The following is a 13,087-nucleotide window of genomic DNA, read 5'->3' on the forward strand; positions in this document are numbered from 1 at the left end:
CCCTCTCCCCAACTCTCCCTCCCTCTTGAACCCTTGATTCTTTATAAATTACTATTAGTTTTTTATTTCTTACACTGACTGATGTCTCCCTTCACCCACTTTTCTGTCGTCCGTCCCCTTGGGAATGGGTAATATGTAGATCATTGTGATTGGTTCCCCCTTTTTCTCCCCACCTTCCCCTTCCTCTCCTGGTATCACTACTCTCAATTTTGGTCCTGAGGGTTTTATCCGTACTGAATTCCAGGTGTTGAGAGGTCTTAGTTGTACCAATGTGTGTACTTTGCTCTAGCCAAATTTGTAAGGTAGAACTGGTTCATGGTAGTGGTGGGGAGGAAGCATTCAGGAACTAGAGGAATGATGTGTGTTTCGTCGGTGCTATACAGCACCCTGGTTGAATTGTCTCTTCCTTATAACCCTTTTGTGGGGGGATGTCCAACTGGGGTCTCCACTCCAAACCCCCTCATTCACATCGATATAATTGTTTGTTTTGGATCTTTTGTTTGTCAAGCATATTTGTACATATGTTGCCATAATTATTTTCTGACCATTTGCTTTCTATTTGACTCATAGACATGTTACTCACACAGAATTAAATGCTGCCAGGTCCTGTGCATTCTTAAAATCCTTACTATGTTTGAGCCCATTGTTGTACCCACTTCGTCAATCCTTCTCATTGAGGATTTTCCATTTTTTTCTGGGTTACCCTCTACTTTTCCAAGTATGATGTCTGATCCCTCCTGGTAACATGTCCAAAGTACGTGAGACAAAATTTCACTATCTTTGCTTCTAAGGAGCGTTCTGACTGTACTTTGTCCTGGATAGATTTATTTGTTCTTCTGGCAACCCATGGTATTCAATATCCTTTGTCAACACCATAATTCAAAGGCATCAATTAATTCATTTTTTGTTATTCATTGTCCAGTTTTTACATACATAGCAGGTGATTGAAAATACTATAGCTTGGGTAAGATACATCTTAGTCCTCAAAGTTACATTTCTGTTTTGTAACACTTTAAAAAGTGGGGGGCAGGGGATTTGTTGCAGCAGATTTGCCCAATACCATATAACATTTGATTTCTTGACTGCTGCTTCCATGGGCATTGATTCTGGAGCCAAGTAAAATGAAATTCTTGACAACTTCAAAAATTTCTCCGTTTATGATGATGTTGGTTATTGGTACAGTTGTTATAGTTTACATACTATTTTATCTATATAGGTATATTTTTTAGCCTATGTGTGATGCGTAGTTTATGTGTTAGCTTGGTTAGACTATCTTTTGTGCCCTAAAGTCATTTCTAACTCATAGAGACCCTATTGACCAGAGTAGAACTTCCCCATTGGGTTTCCTAAGTTGTAATTGTTATAGTAGCAAACTGCCAAGCCTTTTCTTTTGAGGAGCTGCTGACATGTTTAAACAATGAGAATTCAGTTAGCAGCCGAGTGCTAAACCACTGTCCCACCAAGGTTAGACTATGAATCAAACCAAACCTACTGCCATTGAGTTGATTCTGGCTCATGTTGTTAGGTGCCATGGAGTCAGTTCCAACTCATAGAGACTGCATACACAACAGAACAAAACACTGCCCTATCCTGCACTATCCATATAATTGTAACTGTGAGTGAGCCCATTGTTATAGCCACTGTGACTTTTCATCTCCTAGGGGGCCTTCCTCTGCTGATCCTGTGCTGTGCCAAACATGATGTACTTCCCTACAGACTGGTTTCTCCTGACAACTTGTCCGAAGTCTCACTGTCTTACTTCTAAGGAGCAATCTGGCCATACATTTCCAAGACAGGTCCTTTTGTCCTTTTAGCAGTCCATGGTACTTCCTTCTCTCTCTCTCTCTCTCTCTTTCATTTTATTTTATTATTGATGTGTGTGTAGGCAAAACTGTCCATTTTAACAATTTTCAAATGTATGATTCAGTGACGTTGTCTACCTTCAGCTTGTTGTGCCACCATGGTGAGTATCTATTTTCAAATATCCTTTTACTACTCAAACACACAGAATCCCTTACATCATAACTCCTTATTTCTTCATCCAGCTGGTCCTGAGAACTAGTAATTTTTTATCAAAGGCCTTTTTTTTCCTTTCAGGTTTTTATTTAAAATTTATTGTAATGGGGTCAGCTCAAAGGGAAAAAGGGAGGGAGGGATAAGGGTGGGGAACACGCAGGGACACAGCTACACGGTGGTTGACATGGCCAGGGCCACAGCTTCTTAAGTTGGAAGGTGGGATAAAAAAAGAAAAAAGGCCAGGGCTGGAGCTGAGGCAGAAGAGGGAAAGGGGGAGAGTCACTAGATTTTCTCCCCCATTCCCAGAAAGCACCTCTAGTCCCCGGGTTCCCCACCCCTTTACCCTGCCCCCACTAAGTTTTAATCTCTTGTTCTGCCTCTGGCCACAGTGACTCCTTCATTTGCAGCCCTTGACATTTTTTCCATGACAGATTCTCAAGTACAGAGAATGTGCAGGGCTTGCAGCTCCAACAACTCTGCTCACGAAGGTACATATATATGTCTTTGCCTTCCATTTCTGTCACTTCTCATATCTTGCCTTGTTCCATCTGGGATAGAACCTGATTCTTCTCCTTTCCCTCCTCCCACCCCTGTGGGAAAATGAAAGCAAAAGGATTTTTTTTAAAAAATGAGGAGGGGGAAAAAAGAGACCAACTCCCTAGGGAAGGGCATCAGAGAGCAGGAAGGGAAGGAAGTAGGAGAGCAAGAATGACCCTTGAGAGAAAAGGCTCTCAAATCAGGGAGCAGAGCATTACAGAGAGAAGAGGTGAGGTAAGGACAGTGGCCACTCCTGCCCTTGGCCACCCCTTGCCCACTGTCCAGGGGACTGCAACACAACCCAGGGGACAAACATGTGTGAGGTCAGGTCTGATGGGGAGGAGAGAGGGACAGGAGAAACAAATCATTAAAACCTAGTGAATTCCCCTAAGAAAACAGTTTTCCTCCTCCTTTCCTTCAGGAGGCTCCTTGGTTGGTGGGGGAAGTGGTGAGGAGTTGGAGGGAAGAGGGAGAGTAGGAGAGGAAACCAAAGGAGTTTCCTCCACTACCACCCCCACCCCCCCACTCCCAACTGACTTGGAGCTCACCAGGGCTGGGAGAGAAGTGGCCAAGAGCTCACAGGCACCCCTTCAAGCTCAGAGAATGCCACAAAGTGCCTTTTTTAAACTTACATTTTTATTGGCACCTAATCCACATATCACACCATTCAATAGTTCAATCATTCAGTCATATCAAGAAGAATTGTACAATCATTGCCACTATCAATTTTGGAACATTTAACCCCCCATGGTTAAATTGCCCTTAAAATGAGTTGTGTAATCACAATCAGTTTTAGTGAGCCCTACCCGCTCCTGCCGTCATTATTTACACCCGAAAACCCTTCCCCTTCCCAATCTCTCCACCCCCCTACATCCCCTATAAACCCTTGCATCAGTTATTTATTTTTTTGCATCAGTTATTATCTCTATGCATCCACTCCTTCTGTGCTTCACAAACTGGGAAGCCCAATAGAAACAATAAAAAACAAAATAGAGCTAAAGTGGTAAGGATAATATAATAATAATATAAATATAAAAATAAAAATAATGAATAAGAAAGAAAAGACCACTCTCAATATTTTTTTTAAAGGGGGAGAAATTTTTGTCATGGAACAAGCAAAAGATACTTGCACCTAGAACAAATTCAGGTTGGGTCCATAGGGAGGTCAACAAACCAAGTATCAAGTTCGATGCAGCATAATAAAGATTACAATGATATCTGTCTGATAGTAAAGCTGTTTGAGTCCCTTGCCTTAATGTGTTTTTCATAGCTCTCTTCGCTAGCATACAGGAATCCGATTGATATCTGGTTATTAACTTGGGATCCTGATTCATTACCCAATTCCTCAATTGTTTCCAGCAGGCTTTTTATGGGAACTTTTGGGTTTTCTATGCATAGGATCATATCATCTGAAAATAGCTAGAGTTTTACTTCTTTGTCTATTTGTAGTCCCTTGATTTCTTGTATATTGGTTTCAGGTTTGTGTGTTGTTGCTCTTGGTATTTTGACCATAGTACTTCACTGAGTATTTTTTTTTGTAGTGGCGGTTCTGTATTTGTGAATTTAGTTCCTCCTTGTCTTGGGATACTTTTATTTCTCCACCATATTTCAGTGATTATTTAGTTGGGTACAAGATTCTAGATTCATAGTTTTTCCTACAGTGTTCTCTCTCTGTAACTTCATTGCTTTGTTGCCTGCATGGTTTCTGCTGAGAAATCTGAGATTATTCTAATTGCTGATCCTTTGTATGTAATTGATCTTTTTTCTCCTGCTGCTCTTTGAATTTTTTCCTTGTAGTTGATGTTAGACATATTGACTACAACATTCCAGGGACTTTTCCTTTTGGGATCTCTCCTGGCTGGAGTTCTTTCAGCTTCCTGAATAATCATCTTTTTCCTCCTTTAGACACTAAGGAAAATTCTCTTGCAGTAGCTCTTGGACTATTCTCTGTGTGAATTTTTTATTTTTGCTTCTTCCTCTTCTGGAATCCCTATAATGTGCAGCTTGTTCCTCTTAATTGTGTCCCACATTGTTTTCAAGCTTTTCTTGTTCTCTTTTGAAATATTTTAATTTTTCTCCTTTTAGGTTTGAATCTATAGATTTGCCTTCTTACTCTTACTTAATCGGGTTTACATCTCTCCCATTCTGTTTCTCTGTTCTTTTATAGTGTTGTTTAATTCTGCTATTGTAGTGTTTGATTTTTGTGTTTCTGTTTGGAGTTTTTATAGTGAGGTGATTAGGGTTCCTATTGTTTCACTTTTTCTCTCAGATTCTTCCTTCAACTGTTGTATGAGTGCAATAATCATTAATTCAAATTCCTTTTCTGATCAATCCATAGCCTTTTCAATTTCAGGTATTACATTTAGGTCTGGTTGGTATTCGGTTAATTGTTTCTGTTTCTTGTGTGTGTGTGTGTGTGTATGTGCACTGATATCTTCTGTTGTTTCCTTGACATCTTGGAGCCACTATTGGGGGTGGTAGCTCGGTGGTATTATGTGGGAGTGATTAACTCTGTTAGGTGTTGCAGTAGAGGGGTGATGGACAGTTTGTATTAAGTATATGGGGGGAATGTGTTAGATCAGGTGTCAGGGGAGTGATCAGAAAGTGGGGGGAGGAAGTGTTTGAGGAGGGAGAGCAAAAGAATCAGTAGGTAAAAATGGGAGGGCTCAGGCAGTGTTATTTGGAAGGTTAAAGGAATGGAGATTAGGCCCCCCAAATGCCTGATTTGCAATGATGGAGGAATGGGCACTAGTATTTGATAGAAAAACTGATTTTAAAAATCTAATAATAGTGTCAAATTTTGGTTTTGTGAGGATAAGAAGGAACAAAAAGGTTTGACGAGAAGAAAAGTGAAACTAAAAGATAAGTTAATAGTGTTATGAAGTAAAACTTTAGATATTTAGAATAAAGAAAGGAAAATGAAAGGACAGGGCAAGAGATGAAAGTTTTAAGAATAATAATAGGCAAAGTAATATTATTGTAAGAGGATAGCTGTTAGTATACATTTGTTTGTGCTCTAAGCTTTGCTCAGGAGCTTAGTCTCGTTGGTGCTAGCTTCTAGGTTGATGGTGTATTAAAGTACTAGAAAATAAACAATGATTGAGGATGAATTATAAGAATAATTTACAACTTTGTAAAGAGGGCGAGGGCATAGGAGTCAAAGAACACAGAGCAACAACAATAATAGCAAAAAGAGTTGCTGGATCCCACACCTTGTCCCTTACTCTGGGGTCCAGTCAGGACTGTGTGGAACAGAGGTCTTTTACACAGGTGGGGAACTGTATCTGGTAGTGTGGTGCTTTACTACTGTGTGATCTTGTAGAGTGTCAGAGCACAGTTGAGATTAACGTTAGGGGAATGATTTTGGTGTCTAGTGTGGCTTCTTGTGATTTAATCTAATTATCTTGAGAGAATAGACCTCTGGTGATTCAGGTCAGAGGGGATGGGGTTCGCTCTTTTCGGATAGTGGAGGTGCCCAAGTCGGGGTGGGGGGATGGATTCTATAACTACTACCTACATATGTGGCCTAGGAGGGTGAAATAAAGCAATGCCCTACTTAGAGAGCAGGTGGCTTATGTAAGAGGCTTGGGTACTAACTAAGGGCTGGATAGCTAGGTATGTGGGCTTCTGGACCTCTAGATCTCATCTCAAGCCTAATTTCCCTGCCTAAACTTGTAGAAAGCTGCTTTTGCAAAAACTGCTACAGTTTCTCCTTGTTTAGTTATGCTAACACTTTGTTAATGAACCAGGTGTATGATGGCTGCAACCCAGAGAAGTTTACAAAGTAAAACAAAGAAAGCCCCAGCTTGGCCATGTTTTTTAAGGTCTCAGGCTTTTTTTGGGTATCTTGGGTTCAGGGGCTGTGCCAAGCTGTACCTCAGACAGGGGGGATTATATTTGCTGAGTGGGGCTGGAGCTCCCTGGGTTTGTGCTTTCCACTTATGCCCCACTCTTGGCTGTGCTGTTGACTTACCCCTGTGTGGTTCATTAGGCTGTGTTGTCCCTGCTATTAGGGATCTAGGGTTTTGTGGCATCCAGCTAGGCTATTCTGGCCTGGGCAGAGAGTCAAAGCTGTTTATATTTTTATTCACTCTGGGTTGGTCCCTTAGAATTATGTTCCTGAAGCTCTGCTGCTCCTAACCCCCCAATTGGCTCCTGCTAGCCTTCAATTAGAAAAAAACCAAATAGCCCATTGGGGAGGTGGGTAAAAGACCTGAGCAGAAGTTTCACAAGAGCAGAAACTCGAATGGCCAACATACATATGAGAAAATGTTCCCGATCATTGATCATTAGCCACAGGGAAATGCAAATTAAAACAACTATGAATTCCCACCTTACATATTCAAAGATAGTCCAATTAAAAAAATCAGAAAGCAACAAATGTTGGAGGGAGTGGTGAGATAGAACTCTCATCCACTGCTGGAGGTCCTGTAGGTATGTATAGCCACTATGAAAATTGATTTGGTGATACCTAAAACAAATGGAAATTGAGATACCACATGACCCAGCAACCCCCCTACTGGGCATATACCCAGAAGAAGTAAGAAACAGACTGAGACCAGACTTCTGTGCTCCAATGTTCATTGTGGTGCAGTTCACAATCACAAAGAATTGGAAACAAATCAAATTGCCATCAATTGATGAATGGATTAAAAAACTCTGGTATATACACATAGTGAAGTACTACACATCCCTAAGAAGCAGTAGTGAACACATGAAGCAAATTGTCTCATGGGAAGGGTTGGGGAAAATTATGTTAAGTGAAGTTTTCCAAGCACAAAAGGACAAGTACAATATGAGTCCACTGAGGTAAGCTTAAAAAGCAGAATGGGCATAAAGGAAAAGTTATTAACGCACAATACATAATTTCCTCATAAAGGTCCACATACTCTGGCAGGGGTCAGACCTAACCCTGGGATGCTTATGGCATCCAACTAAAAAAGAGTGGGGGAATGGTAGGAGGAGGATGGCATGAAGTCCCTGAGGAATCCTGAAAACAGACTTCTGATTCACAGGGCAGCACTTGGTACATCATCAGACCTGTTTGGAAGTCATTCATAAAAGACAGCAGATAGACCTGGAACTATTTATAGGCCTTTTTAATCATTATTTTTTATATATATCTGTCTATACAAGATAGGCAGGATAAAAAATCCTGAGGAGAAAACAACAGGTCTGACCATTCCAGGGAGCCCTTGGTGTAAGCTCCTCTTTTTTCCCCTCCATCCTCCACACTCCCAAACTCGTGAATCCTTGATCAGTTATATATTGTTATTGTTATTTCATATCTTACACTGTCCATTGTCTCCCTTCACCCACATTTCTGTTATTCATCCCCTAATGCCGGGGGTTTAAGTGGAGAGCAAATGTTTTGAGAATGATGAGGGCAATGAATGTACAAATGCACTTTACACAATTGATGTATGTATGGATTGTGATAAGAGTTGTATGAGGCCCTAATAAAAAGATTTAAAAAAAGAAAAGAAAAAAAACATGTCCCCACTTTCCTGTCTTGACTTTAATTTCCAGTACGTTTCAATTATTACTCTTGTAGGAGTGTCTGTTGATTTGGGGTGATGCTAGAACAATGTTGTATGGCAGCAACTGATAGGTCTTCTCCCTCTTCCCCCATCTTGAGAAATTGACCCCAGAGAGGTGAGGCCTTCACTATCAAAGTGGTTTTTAAGATGTAAAAATAAACGGGTTGATATATGGCTTATGGACACTCAGCAGGCTCACTATCTCCTTTCTTGGGAGATCGACTAGGCAAATGGAATTTGTAACAAGGCCTGGAGAATTTTATTCCTAAAGAAAGCTACACAACGTCTACTATCCCACCTACTTCCCTTACTTAGAACATGATGTTATATTCTTCCCATTGAGGAATGCAGTCTATGTCTCCTGCCCTTGAAATCAGGCTAGTTTTCATGACTGTTTTGACCAGTAGACTAGAGCAGAAGTGACACTATGGGTCTTCCATTCTTAGTCCTTTGAGGTGATGCTAACTTCTATTTGCTTTGCTACAATACTATACTGTCTCTTGAAACAGCAAAACCAAAACCAAAACCTACTGCCATGGTCAATTCTCATTCATTGTAACCCTATACAGGGTTTCCAAGACTGTAATTATAGCCTCGACTTTCTTTTAAGGAGCAGCTGGTGGGTTTGTCCTGCCAACCTGTGGTTAGCAGTCTAATGTTTACCAGGCAACACCATCAAGGGTTCCTTCTTGAAACTTCCAAAAGTCATTTAAACAGTCTGACTGGTTTGAGGCTGTCATGCTGTGAGGAAACCAAATCAGCCCACAGAGAGATTATATGGAGAGAGACTTCACACAGAGAGATGGTGACACTTCCTGAAGAGAGATATTTTGCTAGCCCAGTTGTCCCAGCACCAGCACCAGCAACAGCAACAATTTGACTGCAAAAACATGAAGACTTTCAAGTTAGAACCTCCAAGACGAACCTTTTCCAGATTCCCAACCAACAAAAAATTCCACAAGAAATAATAACATTGTTGAAATTGTTGTTATTTTAAGATCCTAAAGTTGAGATGATGTGTAACAGTAAGTAATTGGAGCAGCATGTGCTGTTTTTTTCTCTTTAGCATTTGGTACCCATTCTTTGGACCTGAATGATGTCTTAAGTTGCTGACAGTGCTAATTCTTTTATCATATCAACTTTACGCCCCATCTTGCCGTTATGAAGCAAAATTCTGCCAGTAGCCAGTTGAGTCTCAATTTCATCAGCATGCCTTTAAAATCCGATGTTATCTCTGTACCTTACATTTGCAAAACATTTTTAGCTTTTCATTATTTCATTCAATTGTCCCTGCAGATCTCTGAGGTGAGCAGGGTGGCTATCAATGAATGAGAAATCGAAAAACAAGAGGGATGCCAGTAGACTAGACACTTGAATAATAGACTGGCAGAATTGGAAAGAACCTCAATGATAATTCCATTTGAAAGATAAACAGAATGAGGTGTGGGAACTTTCAGTGAATTGTACATATTGAAATAGGTAATGGAAAATTAGAATTACAACTAAAGTCTTCTGATCTTGGTTAAAAATAATTAAAATTTCATGCAATTTTGCTTTAGATTAATGCCCTGATTATGTCCAAATTTATTTTACCCTGAGACATGCTAAGTTGTATGGAACTTGACAGAAGCTTGCTGTTCTTATGTTAATCAAAAATTTTCTCTTTCTTATTCTTATTTGCTGTCTTTAAAACTTTGTTAGTGTCTAAAAACATTTCACCAAAGTGTTTCATTTCTGTGTTAACTCAGACACAAGTGATGATAATTATGTTCCAAAGTTTAGAAAAATATGCACAAATTATCAATTAAGCAAATGCTTCAGCAGTTATATGCCTCATCAAGAGAAATTATGCAAACTCGGGGAGAATGACAATTTTACACAAGATGTTTTTATTTATTACTTTCCCTAAATTGTTGTGGATAACTTCCAATAACTTTATCAAAATATTATACTATTTACATTCCAGATGAAAATTTATGATCAGAGATTTTTCTGAAATTTATTACGAATATGACATTCTGCTGTTGGGCATGCATTGGGCTGCTAACCACAATACCAGTGGTTCAAGCCCACAACCTCTCTGAGAGAGAAAGATGAGGCTGTCTGCTCCTGTAAAGATTTACAAGCACTTGGAAACCCTATAGAGGGTCACTATGAATCAGAATCTACTAGATGGCAGTAGATTTGGTATCGGGGTCATGTCAATTTTACTGGGCAATATTTTGTTATGCTACACAGTGTCACATACTGCAACATCAACAACAACAACATGCCAATCTAAGGCAGTGATATGCAGTATAAAAAATTTGTCAAACTCTTAAACTGAACTCATTATGTTTTATATAAATCTGTTTTATCCTCAATGTTCAATGTGTTGAATAATAATAATAATCTAATGTACCCATTCACCTGAGTTAGAAACTTGATAATTAAATCTAGTATTTGCTTCTTCCTTGCATCCCACTCTCACCATATCTAATGTCACCAACTCCCACTGATTCTGTGAAATATCTCCTGAATCTGTCTTCTTTTCCATATTTTCATTAAAATTGAAGTTCTATAATCTGATAAAAGTAAAGCAACCCAATGCCATTAAGAGGTTGGATGTTGTTAGGTGACAGTGGGTTGGTTCAGAGTCATAGCTATGGCCAATAAATTAAGGTCAATATCCATATAGGGTCACTATGAGTTGGAATTGATTCGATGACAGTGGATTTATTATTATTACTGCTATTATGTCGTTTAGCAAACTACTCACTGCCACTGCTGCCATCAAGTCAATTCTGACTCATGGCAACCCTTTGTAGGGTTTCCGAAGCTGTAAATCTTCACTGAAGCAAATAGCTTCAACTTTTTCCCATGGAGCAGCTGGTGAGTTTGAGCCACAGACCTTTCTATTTACAATCCACAGATTACGTGACAATGCCACCAGAGTACCTTTATCACCACAGTCATTTATTTGATTCTAACTCATAGGACAAAGTAGAATTGCCTCTGTGGGTTTCCAAGGCTGTAAATCTTTATGGGAGCAGAAAACCTTGTCTTTCACTCTTGGAGAGGCTGGTGTTTTGGAACTGCTGACTTTGAAGTTAAACAGCTCAACTTGTAATCAACTACGCCACCAGAGCTGCTTTTGTAATCTATAAATCAAAACCCACTGCCATAGAGCGGACTCTGATTCACAGCAACCCTATATGACAGGTAGGACTTCCCCTGTGAATTTCCAAGACTTCAAATCCCTAAGTAAGCAGACAGCTTCATCTTTCTCTGGTGGAGTACCTGGTGAGCACATAACTATACCACCCTGGCTACTTCTAGCTATCAATAGTCCTCAGAAATCAGGAGGCCAAAGACCAGTTTGGGGGCTTGGAATTGAATCAAGTCACCCACTGGACACCATCTAATAAAAATCTGGACCCACTATCATAAAACTTGATTTTGTATTGGTATCCTTGGCAGTTGGATAATGTCAATTAATGGCAAAAATGTCAAAAAATACTCCAAGGGATGAGAGCAAGCTGGAAGCCCACTGTTCACAAGAACCTGAAAACCTAAATCCCCCAAACAGATCAAGTAATTTAAGGCCAAGAGAGATGAGCTATAAACCAATAATTCAACGATGAATTTATTATAAGTAGTAAAATTTTATGGAACAAGTTAAAAGACACAAATTCTAAGAAAAGAATGAAATGATTTCTATCCAGATGAGCATGGAATTATGAATAAAAATAAATAGATATGACACAAACATAGGTAGATGTGAAAAATAATAAATTATACAGTTAAAACACAAAAATATAATTAAAATTTCAAACAATTCATGTCTGTATTTCAATGTTCCCTGCAGTGCTTTTCACAATAATTAAAAAGTGGAAACAACCTAAATATCCATAAGCACATGAAAGGATAAGCAAAATAATGTATATTACTATTACTCAGCCATAAAGAGAAATGAAGTGCTGATGTATGCCACAACATGAATGAAACTTTAAAACATGATGCGGTGTGGAATAAGTCAGTTAAAAAAATGGCAGAGAGATTGTATTATCTTACAGGAGTGAAGCAAATACATAGCAACCAACAATTAGTATTGGTTTCCAGGGAAAGGAGCAGGGAGGGGGAGGTTTTGCTTTCGAAACCCAAACTCATTGCCATAGAATCGATTCTGACTCAGTGACCCTATAAGACAGGGGGTCTTATAGAAACCCCTGTGGGCTTCTAAGATTATAACCCTTTACAGGAGTAGAAAGCCTTGTCTTTCTCCCAAGGAGGGTTGGTGTTTCAAATTGCTGATCTTGCAGTTAGCAGCCCAATACATAACCACGAATCACCAGGACTCCTAGTATTTGCTTAAAGGGCATTGAATTTATGTCAATGGTGGTGGAATATGCCAGCAGAGGTATTGCTGGGTTGCATGGTCTTTTTTTACTGCCAGTTATTTTAGGTACCACCATATCATTTTCCATAAATGGCTGTACATATCATATTTACAAGCCCAACAACAGTGTATAATAGTTTAGATCTCTCTGCACCCTCTCATTTGTTTTTCTCTGTTTTTTTAATTGATCTATTTTGTGGGTATAAGATGACATCTCATCATTGTTTTGATTTTTGCATCTCACAGATGGCGAGCAATTGTGAGCATATCCTTATGTATTTGTTAGTCATTTGAGTGACATCCTGGTGAAATTTCTATTCATGTTCTTTGCTCACATTTTAATTGAATTATTTGTTTCTTTCTTATTGAAGTATTGCAGAACTATATAGATTTTAGCGATTAGTTTGTTTTCCATTGTGACATTGCTAACGATTTTTTAAATCCCTGAGCTCTCATTTTACTCTTTTAATGAAGTCTTTTGATGTGCATAAATGTTTTATTTTTAATAACTCCCAGTCATTTATTTCGTCTTTCACTGTGTGTATTTCTTTATTATATTTGGTAGTCCATGTATGCCCTGCAACAGGGCCCTTAAGTTTACTGCAATTTTCTCATT

This window comes from Echinops telfairi, unplaced genomic scaffold (assembly GCF_000313985.2).
Source record: "Echinops telfairi isolate 266 unplaced genomic scaffold, ASM31398v2 ScPeMD7_19;HRSCAF=73, whole genome shotgun sequence".
Lineage (NCBI taxonomy): Eukaryota > Metazoa > Chordata > Mammalia > Afrosoricida > Tenrecidae > Echinops > Echinops telfairi.